Source organism: Bombina bombina, chromosome 5, assembly GCF_027579735.1.
Source record: "Bombina bombina isolate aBomBom1 chromosome 5, aBomBom1.pri, whole genome shotgun sequence".
Classification (NCBI taxonomy): Eukaryota; Metazoa; Chordata; class Amphibia; order Anura; family Bombinatoridae; genus Bombina; species Bombina bombina.
The window spans coordinates 787,092,065-787,112,910 of record NC_069503.1 but is presented as its reverse complement, the minus strand read 5'-3'; positions in this window follow the sequence as shown (position 1 = coordinate 787,112,910).

The following is a 20,846-nucleotide window of genomic DNA, read 5'->3' as shown; positions in this document are numbered from 1 at the left end:
GTGATATAGGACCAAGGAAGTGATAGGACCAAGGCCATTTTTCAATTTCTTTCCCTGAAGGACCAGGGCTATTTTTAAATTTCTGCGGTGTTTGTGTTTAGCTGTAATTTTCCTCTTACTCATTTACTGTACCCATACATATTATATACCGTTTTTCTCGCCATTAAATGGACTTTCTAAAGATACCATTATTTTCATCATATCTTATCATTTACTTTAAAAAAATGGAAAAAAACACACTTTTTCTAACTTTGACCCCCACAATCTGTTACACATCTACAACCACCAAAAAACACCCATGCTAAATAGTTTCTAAATTTTGTCCTGAGTTTAGAAATACCCAATGTTTACATGTTCTTTGGTTTTCTTTGCAAGTTATAGGGCCATAAATACAAGTAGCACTTTGCTATTTCCAAACCATTTTTTTTCAAAATTAGCGCTAGTTACATTGGGACACTGATATCTGTCAGGAATCCCTGATTAACCCTTGACATGTATATATTTTTTTTTAGAAGACATCCCAAAGTATTGATCTAGGTCCATTTTGGTATATTTCATGCCACCATTTCACCACCAAATGCAATCAAATAAAAAAAATTGTTCACTTTTTCCCAAATATTTTCAAAAACTTTAGGTTTCTCACTGAAATTATTTACAAACAACTTGTGCAATTATGGCATAAATGGTTGTAAATTCTTCTCTGGGATCCCCTTTGTTCAAAAATAGCAGAAATATATGACTTTGGCATTGCTTTTTGGTAATTAGAAGGCCGCTAAATGCCACTGCGCATCACATGTGTATTATGCCCAGCAGTGAAGGGGTTAATTAGGGAGCATGTAGGGAGCATCTAGGGTTAATTTTAGCTTTAGTGTAGTGTAGTAGACAACCCCAAGTATTGATCTAGGCCCATCTTGGTATATTTCATGCTACCATTTCACCGCTAAATGTGATCAAATTAAAAAAAACATAAAATTTTTCACAATTTTAGGTTTCTCACTGAAATTATTTACAAACAACTTTTGCAAGTATGGCATAAATGATTGTAAATGCTTCTCTGGGATCCCCTTTGTTCAGAAATAGCAGACATATATGGCTTTGGCGTTGCTTTTTGGTAATTATAAGGCCGCTAAATGCTGCTGCGCACCACACGTGTATTATGCCCAGCAGTGCAGGGGTTAATTAGGTCATTTGTAGGGAGCTTGCAGGGTTAATTTTAGCTTTAGCGTAGAGATCAGCCTCCCACCTGACACATCACACCCCAGGATCCCTCCCAAATAGCTCTCTTCCCTCCCCCATCCCACAATTGTCCCCGCCATCTTAAGTACTGCCAGAAAGTCTGCCAGTACTAAAATAAAAGGTATATTTAAAAAATTTTAAAAAAATTGTAAAGCATATTTACATATGCAGCTGTGTAGGATCCCCCCTTAGCCCCAAACCTCCCTGATCCCCCCCCCCAAACAGCTCTCTATCCCTCCACCTCTACCTTACTGGGAGCCATCTTGGGTACTGTCTGCCAGTACCCTGTTTGCAAATACAAATGGGGTTTTTTTTATTTTTTTTTTCCATTTTTTCTGTAGTGTAGCTTCCCCCCCCCCCACGGACAAATCCCCCACCCGCTCCCAGATCCCTTAGATTTATTTTTGTTAGGGATTGTATCCCCCCTTACTGCCAGTCTTATATAATTATTTTGCTGTAGTGTAGCGGTTCCCACCCGCTCCCTCCCCGTGCACGTGCCCACCCACCGGCCCCCGTGCACGCGCGCGCTCCCGTGCGCGCGCCCAACAACCCCGCCCCCGATCCCGCCCCCCTCTCTCTTCAATTTGTCACCGATGGCCACCCACCCGCCTCCCACGGTCAGCTTCCACCCACCAACGATTGCGGCCATCGATGCCGGTGCAGAGAGGGCCACAGAGTGGCTCTCTCTGCATCGGATGGGGGAAAAATGTTATTGCAGGATGCCTCGATATCGAGGCATCACTGCAATAACCGTAAAGCGGCTGGAAGCGATCAGGATCGCTTCCAGCCGCTTTAATCCCCAAAGTCGTACAGGGTACGTCGCTGGTCTTTAAAGACCAGGTTGTGTGCGACGTACCCTGTACGACTCGTGTCGTTAAGGGGTTAAGGGTGTATTGGGTGGGTTTATTTTTTAGATTGGGGACTTTGGGCCACAGTAGAACTAAATGCCCTTTTAAGGGCAATGCCCATCTAAATGCCCTTTTCAGGGCAATTGGGAGTTTAGGTTTTTTTAGTTAGTATTTTATTTGTGGGGTTGGTTGTGTGGGTGGTGGGTTTTAATGTTGGGGGGTGTTTGTATTTTTTTTTACAGGTAAAAGAGCTGATTTCTTTGGGGCAATGCCCCGCAAAAGGCCCTTTTAAGGGCTATTGGTACTTTAGCTTAGGCTAGGGTTTTTTGTTTATTTTGGGGGGGGGGGGTTATTTTGATAGGGCTATTAGATTAGGTGTAATTAGTTTAAAGATCTGTAATTTGTTTTTTATTTTCTGTAATTTAGTGTTTTTTGTGTGATTTAGCTAATTTAATTTAATTTATTTAATTGTATTTAATTTAGGGAATTGATTGAATTATAGTGTAGTGTTAGGTGTTATTGTAACTTAGGTTAGGTTTTATTTTACAGGTAAATTTGTATTTATTTTAGCTAGGTAGTTATTAAACAGTTAATAACTATTTAATTACTATTCTACCTAGTTAAAATAAATACAAACTTGCCTGTAAAATAAAAATAAACCCTAAGCTAGATACAATGTAACTATTAGTTATATTGTAGCTAGCTTAGGGTTTATTTTATAGGTAAGTATTTAGTTTTAAATAGGAATAATGTAGTTAATGATAGTAATTTTATTTAGATGTATTTCAATTATATTTAAGTTAGGGGGTGTTAGGGTTAGGGTTAGACTTAGATTTAGGGGTTAATACATTTAATATAATGGCAGTGACGTTGGGGCGGCAGATTAGGGGTTAATAAGTGTAGGTAGGTTGCGACGACATTGGGGGCAGCAGATAAGGGGTTAATAAATATAATGCAGGTGTCGGCGATTTCGGGGGCAGCAGAATAGGGGTTAATTAGTGTAAGATTAGGGGTGTTTAGACTCAGGGTTCATGTTAGGGTGTTAGGTGTAAACATAAATTTCATTTCCCCATAGGAATCAATGGAGTTGCGTTATTGAGTTTTACGCTGCTTTCTGGCAGGTGTTAGACTTTTTCTCAGCCAGCTTTCCCCATTTATGTCTATGGGGAAATCGTGCACAAGCACCTACGACCAGCTCACCGCTTACTTAAGCAGCGCTGGTATTGGAGTGTGGTAAGGAGCACAGTTTTGCTCTACGCTCACTTCTTGCCTTTTAACGCCGGGTTTGTAAAAACCCGTAATACCAGCGCTGTAGGTAAGTGAGCAGTGAGAAAAAACTGCTTGTTAGCACCGCATAGCTCCTAACGCAAAACTCGTAATCTGGCCGAAACATATTCCATTTTTAGAATGTACATTTTTTGACATCCATCATCTCACTTCTAAAACACCATCCATCCTCCTCCCTCCTCTAAAACTCTATCAGACATCAAGTGAAACTCTGTGCTCCCTCCTTCAAAACTCCCTCATGCCTCAGGTGTCAAGCATCAGATATCAGACATCAGGTATCATGACTCAGGTGTCAGATATCAGGATTTAGGTATTGGTGTAAGACATCAGGGGGTCGATTTACTAAGCAGCATATGCTGCATCGATGTCCCATCCTTTCTGGTCCACCAGAAATGCAAACTAAGAAGCAGCGGTCATAAGACTGCTGCTCCTTAACTTTTCTGACACCTTTACGGTGGCCAACAGAAATCATCCTGATCTGATACGATCAGGATAATTGACTGCCCCTGCTAGCAGTCAATTGGGTGAGTAATCAGCGGGTGGCATTGCACAAGAATTTCACCAGAAATGCTCTTGAAATGTTAAATGCCGACTGCGTAGGCTGTCAGCATTTAGCGAGGTCGAGCGTACACAAATCGATACAGCAAATCATGTCCACTTGTCTCTTGTTAAATCTACCCCCATGAGTCAAGCATCAGATATCAGACATCTAGGTATAAGGACTCAGGTGTAAGACATCAGGGGCCTGATCCGATATGCAGCGTAGCCCGCAGAAGCCGGCGAGGCCAAATTTTGCGCGGGTTTGGTATCACATATACGGTGTAGCATACAACTTACGTGCGTATATTTCTGCCTTCGGCCGTATTTTTTTTACCCATAGACTGACATACAAAACACGCGCAGTTTGGTATCCAATATACAACATAAGGACTTACGTGCGCAGAATTCCGAAAATCTATTCCATTCTCATCTCGCCACAAATTGCAGGCGCAGCAACCCTTGCACTGACTTAGAAACCAACGTAACTGTCTTAAGGCCTAACAAATGCATGCCCAACAACATACATATCAGCAGCTTCATCACAAATAGTTAAACCTCTTCAAAGCATTTATTATTCCTGCCCCTGCAAGTGTGTCAAACCAATCACAAACAGCACAACCTCACAACAGGAAGCCTAAAAAACCTGCACATCCTCATTAGCCACCATGTTTTCCTGCTTTCCATAGATAGGCAGCATCATGGGGCACAAGGGTGCATCATGGGGCACAAGGGGTGCATCATGGGGCACAAGGGGTGCTGGAAGCTCTACAAGCCCCTGTTGTTCCGTCTATACATGCTGATTCTATAGTTGCTGCTGAGGTCCCTGGTCATGGTGCTGCCCCTGCTGATGCCCCTGCTGCAGCTGGTCATAGAATTACATACTGCGGATTTCCACTGCATGTAAGTGAAACTACTACATCCCACCCCCTTCCATTAACCACCCTAATTACTGAAAATATCTCATTTGTTTAATTCATGTTTAGGTCACTATGATTTATTGACTATTATTAAGAAGAATGAAAATGGATGTTTATACCTTATGTTCACACCTTCTGTAAAAACATTACTATTTAGATATATATACCCATGTGTAGGGATAGGCAAGGTGTCCTTCACTAAAGGTCTTTACCTTAGAAAATGTCCGCCACAGCCTTGCCTTGTGCCTATATCCATTGGATGTGAGAAACCTTGATTTGCATCTTATAAGTGAATATTACTATATGTACCCTTCATACACAACTATGTGATGTGGTTTATAGAACATGAATATGTCATAAACATGATGATATTACCTTTTTTGGGCCATTTCCACACAGGCCTTATTATATGTTTGAACAATATTAGTGTACTAAAACACCCTTCACATGGATGTGGATGACAATTATATGGTAAATAACAGAGGACAAGATTTATGGTGAACTATAAGAATATTTTTTTTTTTTCTTGGATGAGGGGGCTGAGGAGACTGGAGTGGATTTCCTGGTTCTCCTGGTTTGGGAAGCGTCAGATGATTCTGCTGGAGTGCGGGCCACAGAGGAAAGGCTGGAGACAGTGTCCTGCTGGTGTGTGACGTGCTCAACCAACACACCCAAGAGTTGGTTTTGTTCCCGCCATCTGTTGTCAATCTGCATATCAGAAATAACTCTCATCATCTGCGACTGGTTTTGTACTATACCACTTAATGATGCTGCCATGTCCGTCTGCAGCTCTATGGTACGCTGGAGTAACCTCTGTTGGCTCCTGTGAAACCTGTGTTGGCTTTTTTGTCTGCTCTTGCAGCTTGTTATGAGCCTCCTCTGGAGTAAAATATATTCTTCGCCCAGGGGAGAATACAGTGGATCTACAGGCTCATGAGCAGCAGTGATTGTAGGTGCAGGTTCAGCTCTATCTGCTGGTGCATCATGGACAACTTCAGCTGCTGGTGCTTCAGGGACAACTTCAGCTGCTGGTGCTTCATGGACAACTGCAGCTGCTGGTGCTTCATGGACAACTGCAGCAATATGCTCATCTGAGGATGGTGGAGCTCTCCCAAGGGAAGCGGATGGTGGAGCTCTCCCAAGGGAAGCGGATGGTGGAGCTCTCCCAAGGGAAGAGGATGGTGGAGCTCTCAGGCTGGATTGGTAGTCCCATTGACGACTAGTGTGTGACCACTCAGCCTGTCCAGTTTGCATTTCCTGCAACATCCCCTGTGTGTATAAACCATGACTGGCCTGATATTGTGTTGGGGGGTAAAGACATGGACCCTTCGTGGCTGACTTGGCTCCCCCTCAAAGCCAAAAGGATATTCCTCAGGCCAGGTATCTTGCCAGGGGTCATATGCCAATGGTGGTGGCATCACTTCTGGGTCCTCAATGGAGGCAATCCAACCCTGCTCATGCCTGGGAGCATACTGTCCATGTTGCTGCCTGAAGACTGGTGGTGGAGGTGGCTGCATGGCTTTCACTAGTGGTGGAGGTGGCTGCATGCCTGTTTGCAACCTGGTGACAGGAGGTTCTGTGGAGGAGTCAAATGATGAGAGGGATTAGTACAGTCATATATATGTCCATGTGGGCATACAATGTACATTGATACATGCTAGGGACAATACTCATTCTCATGTCAAACTGTATAACATGCATGTGCACAATGTGATCTGTGATATGAGGGATTTTAATATGCACAGTTTCCAGGTATGTGTTTCATACAATAGTTATGTGTACATGTCAGTGATGGAGAAAATGTGTTCTTTAAGTGTCACTATGGTCACACAATTTACTTTAGCCTGATGTAGGCACAGAACCTGCTTTCTGAGCTAAAAGTATTGTGATGGCTATAGTGTCCATTTACTGAAAATTCAACAAGTGGCTTGTGGCCTGTGTTACTCTGAGACATGTTAGTATTGCACTATTCCACCTCATATCATGAATTGCATTGTGTTAAGTAGCAATAATGTCAAATATAATTGTAGATGTTTTTGTTAGTAGGCCAAATACCATGCTCCTCATTGTGTACATGAATGTGTGACATTAAAGGATGTTATATCTCAAATACATATAATACTGGTGTTTTTTGGATTGTTACTCACCAGCATGAGGTGCTGTGGTTGTGGCCCCTGAGTCACGAGCCCCTGGAAGTCCACAGACTACTGTGATACTCAGGGAGCTGCATATCATCTCCTGCAAGGTGTTGTGTTCGGCTTATAGGGGTGGTCCACCGCCTGTTCCCCTCTGGTGCATGGCTTCCAGCCCCATCTTCTCTTTCACCCGCCTCTTACAATCGTTCCACCTTTTTTTAAGTCCCTCGACAGTCCTCTGCGGGGCCACACTGTTTACAGCTTCCTCTACCACCAACCATACTGCCTTACGCCTTCGGGCAATGCCTTTGCCCTTCTCCTGGCCAAAAAGGGCACTGTGGTTGTCCATGATGGCCTGGACTAGCGCAACATTCTCATCAAATGAGAAATTTGGGCATCTCATGCGCTCATCCTCTGTCGCCACCTGGCTTTCTCCCTGGGATGTCCCTGGTGTGGATTTCTCCCTATCCTCTCCCTCCTCCCCCCTTCTGTCCCCATGTGCACTCTCTGTCCCTCTTCTAAGTGTGCCTGGTCTCTGGGCATCTCCCCTCCCATCATCCCTTCTAACTCTCCGTCTCCCCACTCCACTAACTCCCTGATGGGGACCCCACTGCTCCTCCTGTTTGCTACAATACTCCTCTCCCTGCAACTCTGATCCCCTCCTCCCCTCCACCCTACCTCTCCCTGCCATCTTCACACTACACACACTCACACTCACTCCCATTTCAATCACACACAATCACAACCAAACACTCAGCCTATCACACTGTAAAATTGAAATAAAATGTATGAGGTGTTAGAAAAAAAAAGTGTTGTGTATTTTGTATATGTATGTATGCAATATGTGTGCAATATGTAAAAATAAGTGTAAGTAAATGTACAAGCTTACCCAAACAACAATCCGACTTAACTAACTATTATGTTGCACGTCTCTCACTTCTCTCACTGTAGTGTGCTGTAGCTCAACGAACCATCCAAACACACGGAAGAACATGGCGGCTGTGCATGGGTTTATATATGACTTTTGAATAGCGTAATTACGTTGCGCATTTTTAGATGGAGTCACAGGTACTTTGTGCGAGGGTTAACCTAATTTGCATAAAACTACACTTTATTGAGACTTTACATGGACAAAATACTGGCGTAGGTACTTGCGACAGCTAAAATGTGCATTTGTGCACTTTTCGGAACAACGCCAGTTTGTCTTACTTACGCCACTTTAGCATGTGACGGCGCAGTATATTGGATAGCCTGATGTGCGAGGTGAAATTACGGGCGGCGCGGGTTCCTTCGCTTTCACCGAAAACTACGCCGTTTATCGGATCGTGCCCCTGGTGTCAAACATTAGGAGTTAGGTGTCAGACATTAGTAGTCAGTGTGCTGCAGTGTGGGAGTTCCCCTGGACCTGGATAGCAAGATGAATACCCCAGAATGATGCCATTTGAATGACATCTGCACAAATTTGCCAATATCTTATGATTTTAACAGGTCATAATGCGTATTAAAAGGGTTAAAGGATGTCTGTGTGCATACTGTGATCTATCCCTTCAACACTATATTTTGGTGTACATGTTATGTTTCACCAGAAATGATTGTGCAATGTTAAATGCCAACAGCTTATTAAAAAATTCCAAAACAATCCATTAAATATCAAAGCCATTCTTTTATATTTTTGGCATATGGTGAACTATCCCTGTTCAGTTGTTTATATACTAGAAGTTAAAGTGTATATATATATATAATTTTCAAATTGTGGAAATCATTACCTAAGCAGATAGTAAATGCCAACATTACACACACTGATAACCATGGCTGCAGACAATCAGTCCTCAATCTTGAGTCGTAGGAGAAATATTTTGAAGCTGGGTACAAGCAGAAGCAGCTATATCTCATCAAAAAAGCTTCCGCACTCAACCGTTGAAAAATAAATGTCCTTTATTCAAAGCTGCTTTAAAAACAATCTAGTACACAAGGCGATGACTTGTCCATGTACAAGTCACCTCCTTGTGTACTAGCTTGTTTTTAAAGCATCTTTGAATACATGACTTTTATTATTTCTTCTAGTGGTTTTAACATGAGTGCAAACTACCGTTACACTTATAATCTAGCCCTATATAAGCTTCCACTTTTAGTTAGTTTTGGGAAAACTTGTTGGGCCTATGGTTCTTATCTGCCATGAGAATCCATGATTCTATATTTCTATTTTAATGGCAGCACAAAAGTAATAGTACTGTGTTCTTTATGTTTGTATTATAAGTTGATGCTTACATTTTGTGCTTGTATACTATTAAAAATATTGCTTTCTTATTTAATGCCTGGCATAACTTTTTGTTATTGTGCATTCAAGTGCATCTTGAAATGCTATAGAAATACATAAAGGCAAGGTGAGTCAAAGCTTAATACAAAAAGGTTCAATAAGAAAAAAAGGCACTATGTATTGTTGAAGGGATATAGATATAAAACAGAAGAGGGTGGGAAGGGAAAGGGTCAAAGGTGTATGTACATGTGAATGTGTGTATATATGTCTATGTATGTGCTACTTCTAATATGTATAACATACATGGAAAGTGTATAGTAAAAGTTATGCAGTAGATTAATTTATTGTAGGCCCTACTAGAAATCTATTACCAGAGGGAAATAATGTGCAAAATTGGCTTAAGACTTCTGCTGTATTAAAACATAATTCCTTTAACATGCATCATAAATATTAAAGGGACATTAAACACTTTGAGATGGTAATATAAAATGATAAACTGTATATATTAAAACAACTCTGCAATATACTTTCATTATTTATTTTGTCCCATTTTCCTGTAATTCAATTATGAAGTTGATAGCATTTCAGATCCTGTTAGAAATGGAAGTGCAAAACACTGTTATATTCCACACAGCCATTGGATGTGCACTCTAGTAACCTATGTATAGCTGTCTCTAATTGGCCACAGCAGAGAAAGTAACCTAAGTTACAACATGGCAGCTCCCATTGTTTTATAGACATTAAGGGCTATATTGCAAGTGGAGCTCTAAGCTAACAGGCAAATTTGCCCATTTGTGGGCACGATAACTAAATTACATTACATTACAAGTGGCTGGTTATTGCTGCCACAAGCTTACGGTAGCAATTAGTTCTTAGAAAATTAACAAAAGATCCAATCATATACATATATATTTACACTTTTCTGCCCATCAGTGCATGACTTACCCCCTCCACTTTTATTATTTATTATTATTATTGGTTATTTGTAGAGCACCAACATATTCCGCAGCACTGCGGTTGGTTCTCTGCCGTGAATATCAGCACAAGAACGAGGCTCCCATTGAAGCCTATGGAAGCACATGCTCGTGAGTGCAAAGCATTGTGCTTCAATTCAAATACCAGCGCACATTTGCATGCATTGGTATTAGAAGTGAAGCACAAATATTGTGCTTGCAAAAGCGCAATTTTGTGCTCCCCTCGTAATCTGGCCCTTAGGATTTAATGTCCCTTTAACCATTGTTGTGTAATACCAGAACAAAATAGGCACGTGGTATAAATAGCAAACAAGCAACCTTAACCCTTATTATTGCTTGTATATTTGCACTTGCTTGTAATTCATCCCTAAGACAGGTGAAATAATAAATGTATACATTATATTTAAGATATTTGTTTCTTTGTCTTCAATAAAATCTTAATGAATCCATTTTATGTTCCCATAGACCTCAATGTAAATATATATGTATATGCTTATAAACATATATATGTATGTGCTAATATGTGTATATACACATTTTAACACATAAATATATATGTATATAAGCATATACATTTCAATTTACTAATTGCTGCCTTCACTGCGCTATTTACCTCTTCGCTGTGCAGGGTTCTGTTGCCGCCTGTGATATTTTGCACTCCACCTGTAATCTAGCCCTTAGTATTTAATGTCCTTTTAAGGACTTATGAATGGCTTTTTTTAATAATCTATTTTTAGTAGATATATGTAAACACTGTACAGAATGGTTTTTACTTCTAATATGATATGTTTGTTGTGGATAATATAATAACAAATAAGCACTATATAGATGTCTTTTGTTTATAATGCAGCCCCCAACTAATAAGTGTTTTTTGAATTGTATGTGTTTAGTACAGAATATACTGCACAATTTAATGACATAACTAAGATTCTTAGAAAGAACCTACATATCCTTGCTGGTGATACTTTATTATATAATGTAATAAAAAGGTTGCAAATTTGTAGCAAAAAAATGTACTTAAGCTACTATGTTGTCCCCCAGCCAGGTTACAAGTACTCCACCTATGACAGCTAATTGGCTTATAAAGAAAGGCAACTATAAATGTTGTAGTAGATCTTGTAATCTGTGTGAGTTGTTGAAAACACAAAATAGATTTAAAAGCAATGTTGATAGAAAGACCTATGAAATTCATTTCTATGCTTATTGTAAAACTTCCTATGTTGTTTACCTACTGCAATGCAACTTATGTGGCATCGAATACATAGGAAAAACATCATGTGAATTGAGAAGCAAAGTTCTTGAACATGTGAATGATGTAAACAATTACTATAAAGACTCTACAGCAGAACAATAGTTTAATGTGGGTTACATTTTACTAACATTGCTAATATGAATGTCAGCACAAATGATTGATAAAGCAGTAGAGACATCTAGGGGTGGAATCCAAATGTCTTGACAAAGTCTGTGTGAACATGGATGAAATGCATAGATGGGATTGACGAATACAAGCTGTACCTGAATCTCCAAAAGCCTTGTTGTCTATGGCACTATAGACGGCTCTGACCATTGCATTTAAGGCATTTTATACATATTTTTCTAGTAAGTGCAATTATGTGTGTGTGTTTCATATTAAAAGTTTTTTTACTTTCAATCAAGGTTGTTCTCTGTGCTCTTGATTTCAGGGGTGTATAAAAAAAGATTAAAAAGAGTTTTATTGGATTTTCAAAATACAAACTAGGATACCCAAAGGGATAAACTTAGAATGGGATATAAGTTATTTCATAGACACTTGAGTGAGCAATACATAGAACATAGTACATCTCCTTTTTTAGAATCAACTAGAGATTTCAATTATTTTGAACTGAGTGAAGAATTGTATTATTAGTGTGCCAATTAATAGAGTGTAATTTATACCAAAGTTAAAAAAAAAAAAAAAAATTCAAATCAATTAAATAGACTCATAGGCCTCTAGTTATCAACGTGTCTACTTACCTGCCATCGCCGGCCCCAATACGCCCGCCTAAGCTCACCTAACATCGCCGCCGCAGACCTGAATACGCTCGCCAAAGTTATCAATAAAGCTGTCAAAAAGCCGCGCACCAAGTACGGGGTGATGAGCAGTGGACTGTGATAGTTATCACTCATCCGATCTTGTTGCTCTTCGGCTTTTTTCCCAGCTTTATTGCTAGCCTGTCACTAAGAACCCACACTAAACTACACTGTTCTACCCCCTATACCGGCGCCCCGGAGCCCCCCGCAACTAAATAAAGTTATTAACCCCTAAACCGCTGCTCCTAGACCCTGCCGCAACTCTTATAAATGTATTAACCCCTAAACCGCCGCTCCCGGACCCCGCCGCCACCTATATTAAACTTATTAACCCCTAATCTGCCCTCCTACACTGTCGCCACCTATATTAAACTTATTAAGCCCTAATCTGCCCCCCTACACTGTCTCCACCTATAATAAATTTATTAACCCCTATCCTGCCCCCCCTACACCGCCGCCACTATAATAAAATTATTAACCCCTAAACCTAAGTCTAACCCTAACCCTAACACCCCCCTAACTTAAATATTAATTAAATACATCTAAATAGTATAACTCTTATTAACTAAATTAATCCTGTTTAAAACTAAATACTTACATTTAAAATAAACCCTAATATAGCTACAATATAAATAATAATTATATTGTAGCTATCTTAGGATTTATTTTTATTTTACAGGCAAATGTCAATGTATTTTAACTAGGTACAATAGCTATTAAATAGTTATTAACTATTTAATAGCTACCTAGTTAAAATAAAGAGAAATTTACCTGTAAAATAAAAACTAACCTAAGTTACAATTACACCTATCACTACACTATAATTAAATAAATTATTCCTATTTAAAACTAAATACTTACCTGTAAAATAAACCCTAAGATAGCTACAAGTAGCTATTTTAGGATTTATATTTATTTTACAGGCAACTTTGTATTTATTTTAGCTAGTTAGAATAGTTATTAATTAGTTATTAATTATTTAATAACTACCTAGCTAAAAGAAATACAAAATTACCTGTAAAATAAATCCTAACCTAAGTTACAATTAAACCTAACACTACATTATCATTAAATTAATTAAATAAATTACCTACAAATAACTACAATTAAATACAATTAAATAAACTAACTAAAGTACAATAAATAAAAAAAATAAGTTAAAACAAATTAAAAAAAAAAATAAGTTACAAACATTTCAAAAATACTACAACAATTTTAAGCTACTTACACCTAATCTAAGCACCATAATAAAATAACAAAGCCCCTTAAAATAAAAAAATGCTCTACCCTATTCTACATTAAAAGGTTAACAGCTCTATTACCTTATCAGCCCTTAAAAGGGCCTTTTGCGGGGCATGCCCCAAGGAAATCAGCTCTTTTGCCTGTAAAATAAAAATACAACCCCCCAACATTAAAACCCACCACCCACACACCCCTACTCTAACCCAAACCCCCCTTAAATAAACCTAACACTACCCCCCTTAGGATCATCCTACCTTTAGCCGTCTTCAGCCAGCTGACCACCGATGGAACAGAAGAGGACATCTGCAGCGGCTGAAGTCATCATCCAAGGGATGCTGAAGAAGTCTTCCATCCGATTGAAGTCATCATCCAAGGGGCGCAGAAGAAGTCTTCCATCTGATTGAAGTCATCATCCAAGGGGTGCTGAAGAAGTCTTCCATCCGATTGAAGTCATCATCCAGGCGGCGTCTTCAATCTTCATCCATCCGGAGCGGAGCGGAGCCATCTTTAGACGAGCCGACACTGAGCCATCTTCTTCCACCGACGACTTCCCGACGAATGATGGTTCCTTTAAGTGACGTCATCCAAGATGGCTTCCCTCAAATTCCGATTGGCTGATAGGATTCTATCAGCCAATCGGAATTAAGATAGGAAAAATCTGATTGGCTGATTTAATCAGCCAATCAGATTGAAGTTCAATCCGATTGGCTGATCCAATCAGCCAATCAGATTGAGCTTGCATTCTATTGGCTGATCGGAACAGCCAATAGAACGCAAGCTCAATCTGATTGGCTGATTAAATCAGCCAATCAGATTTTTCCTACCTTAATTCCGATTGGCTGATAGAATCCTATCAGCCAATCGGAAATTCGAGGGACGCCATCTTGGATGATGTCACTTAAAGGAACCGTCTTTCGTCGGGAAGAAGATGGCTCCGCGTCGGCTCGTCTGAAGATGGCTCCGCTCCGGATGGATGAAAAATGAAGACGCCGTCTGGATGATGACTTCAATCGGATGGAAGACGTCTTCAGTGCCCCTTGGATGATGACTTCAATCGGATGGAAGACTTCTTCAGCGCCCCTTGGATGATGACTTCAATCGGATGGAAGACTTCTTCAGCACTCCTTGGATGATGACTTCGGCCGCTGCGGATGTCCTCTTCTGTTCCATCGGTGGTCGGCTGGCTGAAGACAGCTAAAGGTAGGATGATCTTCACGGGGGTAGCGTTAGGTTTATTTAAGGGGGGTTTGGGTTAGAGTAGGGGTATGTGGGTGGTGGGTTTTAAAGTTGGGGGGTTGTATTTTTATTTTACTGGCAAAAGAGCTGATTTCTTTGGGGCATGCCCCGCAAAAGGCCCTTTTAAGGGCTGGTAAGGTAATAGAGCTGTTAACTTTTTATGTAGAATAGGGTAGGGCATTTTTTATTTTGGGGGGCTTTGTTATTTTATTAGGGGGCTTAGATTAGGTGTAAGTAGCTTAAAATTGTTGTAATATTTTTGAAATGTTTGTAAAATTTTTATTTTTTTTAACTTAATTTTTTTATTTTTTGTACTTTAGTTAGTTTATTTAATTGTATTTAATTGTAGTTATTTGTAGGTAATTTAGTTAATTTAATGATAGTGTAGTGTTAGGTTTAATTGTAACTTAGGTTAGGATTTATTTTACAGGTAATTTTGTATTTCTTTTAGCTAGGTAGTTATTAAATAGTTAATAACTATTTAATAACTATTCTAACTAGCTAAAATAAATGCAAAGTTACCTGTAAAATAAATATAAATCCTAAAATAGCTACAATGTAATTATTAATTACATTGTAGCTATCTTAGGGTTTATTTTACAGGTAAGTATTTAGTTTTAAATAGGAATAATGTATTTAATGATAGTGTAGTGATAGGTGTAATTGTAACTTAGGTTAGTTTTTATTTTACAGGTAAAATTCTCTTTATTTTAACTAGGTAGCTATTAAATAGTTCATAACTATTTAATAGCTATTGTACCTAGTTAAAATATATTGAAATTTGCCTGTAAAATAAAAATAAATCCTAAGATAGCTACAATATAATTATTATTTATATTGTAGCTATCTTAGGGTTTATTTTGCAGGTAAGTATTTAGTTTTAAATAGGAATAATTTAGTTAATAAGAGTTATAATATTTAGATGTATTTAATTAATATTTAAGTTAGGGGTGTTAGGGTTAGGTTTAGACTTAGGTTTAGGGATTAATAATTTTATTATAGTGGCGGCGGTGTAGGGGGGGCAGGATAGGGGTTAATAAATGTATTATAGGTGGCGGCAGTGTAGGGGGGCAGGATAGGGGTTAATAAATGTATTATAGGTGGCGGCGGTGTAGAGGGGGCAGGATAGGGGTTAATAAATTTATTATAGGTGGCGGCGGTGTAGGGGGCAGGATAGGGGTTAATAGGTATTATGTAGGTGGCGGCGGGGTCCGGGAGCGGCTGCTTAGGGGTTCACATATTTATTATAGTTGCGGTGGGGTCCGGGAGCGGCGGTTTAGGGGGGAATAACTTTATTTAGTTGCGGCAGTGTAGGGTGCGGCAGATTAGGGGTTAATATCTATAATGTAGGTTGTGGCGGGGTCCGGGAGCGGCGGTTTAGGGGGTAATAAATGTATTTAGTTGCGGCAATGTAGGGGGGCAGATTAGGGGTGTTTAGACTCGAGGTACATGTTAGGATGTTAGGTGCAGACATCTCCCATAGGAATAAATGGGATGTCGGGCAGCAGCGAACATGAACTTTCACTATGGTCAGACTCCCATTGATTCCTATGGGATCCGCCGCCTCCAGGGCGGCGGATTGAAAACCAGGTACGCTGGGCCGGAAAAGTCCTGAGCGTACCTGCTAGTTTTTTGATAACTAGCAAAAGTAGCCAGATTGTGCCGAACTTGTGTTTGGAACATCTGGAGTGATGTAAGAATTGATCTGTCTCGGACTGAGTCCAGCGGATCGAAGCTTACATCACAAAATTTTGCCGGGCAGCAGGGCTTGATAACTTAGGCGAATCAGCCTCGACACAAATGCGTTGCGGAATTCCAGCGTATTTGAGGTTGACGGCTTGATAACTAGAGGCCTAAGGGTTAGATTACAAGTTGAATGCAAAATATCGCTTCCGCGAAAGCAATTTTTGCGCTCAACTGAGTAATACCAGTGCACACACAGATGTGTGCTGGTATTACAAGTTAGGTGCAATGCAAACATGACCTCGTGTTCACATGACACGGAAGCATTGCGCTGATGAAAGCACGCTTCCATAGGCTCAAATGGGAGCCTTGTTCTCATGCCATCAGACACGGCATGAGAACTAGTGCAGCAAAGGCGGTAAGTAGCACAGCAAATATAAATATATGTATATGAGTATATACATATATATTTATGTGTTAATATGTGTATATACACATTTTAACACATAAATATATATGTATATGTATATAGCAATGTAGAAAATAACTTTCTCCAACAGTGACAAAAACAATTTAATGAAGTTTTAGTGAAGTTTCGGGACAGCAACAGTCCCTTCCTCTGACCAATTAACAATGTGTGAAAACAGCCTTTAAATAGGCTCCAGAAAACACTCCCCTCAAGATTGACCAATCACGGCACTCAATAAACAAACAAACGAACAGAGTTGGTGATGGTCATTCCACCAATCAACTTCCTTCTTTCATTCACAACTAATGCTTCATCCAAACGTCATTGTGGCTGACGCCCCCTATCACTAGGGACGCCCAGTGCGATCGCAAAATAAATGAAAGAGTTTGACTATCAAGTGAACTCATGGCAATACCATCTTGACGTTCAGCGTGACATCAACACCCGCTTCGGGATCATATACCTAATACAAGAGTGCTTACACTTGGATCCAATGTCAGACCATACTGTCAAACCCTGTCAGTTATATGTAGAAACCAAATCCTATCAAACAAAATGAAATAAACTAAATGGTGAGATTGACATAATCGTCTTGTTCAATCAATGATCTGCCTATGTGATATTCCACATAACGTAAAAGTAAACAGATTGGCGATATTTGGCCAATCACAGAACGTGAATAGGCAAGCATGAATGAATAAAGGCATGTCTTGGCTATTAAGTCATTTGGATACGCTGTCCGTGACAAGTGGGCGTATCAGACACCATAGAAAGCTCATAACTCCAAAATAAACAAAGTGACAAGATTTAGCCAATCATAAAACCTAAGAGAACTGACATTGATTAGTAATGGCGTATCCAGTCTTATACACTCATTTTTATAGGTAACCCGCGATCAGTGGGCGTATCAGACTCCACAGTAAACAAACCATTGCGCCTGCACAACGAGTGTCTCCACACACTCGAATGCTAAAAACAATCTGTGTTAAACAAAGGACCATGCCCTGTTTTAGTCAACCAGACCAGGCTGGTATATATATATATATATATATATATATATATATATATATATATATTTAGAGGGAACACACAGTTCACATAGACCGCTATGTAAAGGCACTTTTCAGTGCCATTTCTTTTTCTAACACCCCACACCCACCACTTTTAAACCCTAAAAACTGCCTAGTGCAGTAGTTTTTTTATAAAAAAAAAATTAAGATCCTTTATTGTGGGGGCATTTGGGGCACTTTTAGAAAATTAACCAGAAATCTGATCTCTGGTTAATTTTCTGAGCGCTAATTGCTACCAGGAGTCACAGTAGCTATAACCAGCCACTTATAATTGCTGGTTATTTATTTCATGCCCGTAAATGTTTAAACTTGTCTGTTAATGTGCATGCGATAAATTAGTCACACAGCGAATCCGTGTATTTTTCGCATTTTGCATAGCGCTGCCATTACAAGTTTGCAAAAAAAACTTACTTAACGCGTGTGTTTTGCTGCATACTGCAAACTATCGCCATCACATTGTTGCATTCCCCATTAAAGTCTATGGAGAAAAATAAGTACAGGGAGTGCAGAATTATTAGGCAAGTTGTATTTTTGAGGATTAATTTTATTATTGAACAACAACCATGTTCTCAATGAACCCAAAAAACTCATTAATATCAAAGCTGAATAGTTTTGGAAGTAGTTTTTAGTTTGTTTTTAGTTATAGCTATTTTAGGGGGATATCTGTGTGTGCAGGTGACTATTACTGTGCATAATTATTAGGCAACTTAACAAAAAACAAATATATACCCATTTCAATTATTTATTTTTACCAGTGAAACCAATATAACATCTCAACATTCACAAATATACATTTCTGACATTCAAAAACAAAACAAAAACAAATCAGTGACCAATATAGCCACCTTTCTTTGCAAGGACACTCAAAAGCCTGCCATCCATGGATTCTGTCAGTGTTTTGATCTGTTCACCATCAACATTGCGTGCAGCAGCAACCACAGCCTCTCAGACACTGTTCAGAGAGGTGTACTGTTTTCCCTCCTTGTAAATCTCACATTTGATGATGGACCACAGGTTCTCAATGGGGTTCAGATCAGGTGAACAAGGAGGCCATGTCATTAGATTTTCTTCTTTTATACCCTTTCTTGCCAGCCACGCTGTGGAGTACTTGGACGCGTGTGATGGAGCATTGTCCTGCATGAAAATCATGTTTTTCTTGAAGGATGCAGACTTCTTCCTGTACCACTGCTTGAAGAAGGTGTCTTCCAGAAACTGGCAGTAGGACTGGGAGTTGAGCTTGACTCCATCCTCAACCCGAAAAGGCCCCACAAGCTCATCTTTGAAGATACCAGCCCAAACCAGTACTCCACCTCCACCTTGCTGGCGTCTGAGTCGGACTGGAGCTCTCTGCCCTTTACCAATCCAACACAGGGCCCATCCATCTGGCCCATCAAGACTCACTCTCATTTCATCAGTCCATAAAACCTTAGAAAAATCAGTCTTGAGATATTTCTTGGCCCAGTCTTGACGTTTCAGCTTGTGTGTCTTGTTCAGTGGTGGTCGTCTTTCAGCCTTTCTTACCTTGGCCATGTCTCTGAGTATTGCACACCTTGTGCTTTTGGGCACTCCAGTGATGTTGCAGCTCTGAAATATGGCCAAACTGGTGGCAAGTGGCATCTTGGCAGCTGCACGCTTGACTTTTCTCAGTTCATGGGCAGTTATTTTGCGCCTTGGTTTTTCCACACGCTTCTTGCGACCCTGTTGACTATTTTGAATGAAACGCTTGATTGTTCGATGATCACGCTTCAGAAGCTTTGCAATTTTAAGAGTGCTGCATCCCTCTGCAAGATATCTCACTATTTTTGACTTTTCTGAGCCTGTCAAGTCCTTCTTTTGACCCATTTTGCCAAAGGAAAGGAAGTTGCCTAATAATTATGAACACCTGATATAGGGTGTTGATGTCATTAGACCGCACCCCTTCTCATTACAGAGATGCACATCACCTAATATGCTTAATTGGTAGTAGGCTTTCGAGCATGCATAAAGAGGATGATGTGGTCAAAATACTCATTTGCCTAATAATTCTGCACTCCCTGTAGATCAAAAAACTGACACCCTACCATAAGCAAAGTATCTAAATACATATATTAACCCCGAAACCACCACCCCCTCACATTGCAAACTCTAAATACATTTATTAACCCCTAAACTGCCACCCCCACATTGCAAAGTATTAAACATAACTAAACCCCTTAACCTAATAACCCCTAACCCCAATTAAAAGACATCAATTTAATTACAAATATACTAACTACCTTAAAAAAGTTACCTGTAAAAGCAAATTAAAACCTAAGCTTCAACTAAAAAAAACTAACATTACATAAATTTTCTTTTTACAAGAAATAAAAATCCTACACTACAAAAATAAACCTACATTACAAAAATTAAAAACCCTATTACAGAAAATAAAAAACAAATGATCCAAAATAAAAAAAAATATTCCTATTCTAATACCGATAAAAAAAAAAAAAAATACCAAAGCCAAAATAAAAATAAAACCTAATCTTCAAATAAACTACCAATAGCCATTTTAGGCATTGCCCTAAAGCTACAGGTATTTTGCATAAAAAAATAAAACAATTACCCGCTAAAATTATAACTCCCACCCCCCAGCTCCCCCCCCAAAAAAATAATAATCTCCCCATTCCCCCGAAAAGGGCATTTGGATGGGCATTGCCCTTAAAGGGACAGTCTACACCAGAATTGTTATTGTTTTAAAAGATAGATAATCCCTTTATTACCCATTTCCCAGTTTTGCATAACTAACACAGTTATAATTAGATATGTGCATGGCAAAAAAATTTGGTTCGGATCGATTCAGAATTTTTCGAATTTCGGTTCGGATCGATTCGAATTCGGAAAATTTATAATCGATTGGGTTCAGATTTGTTTCGGATTCATTC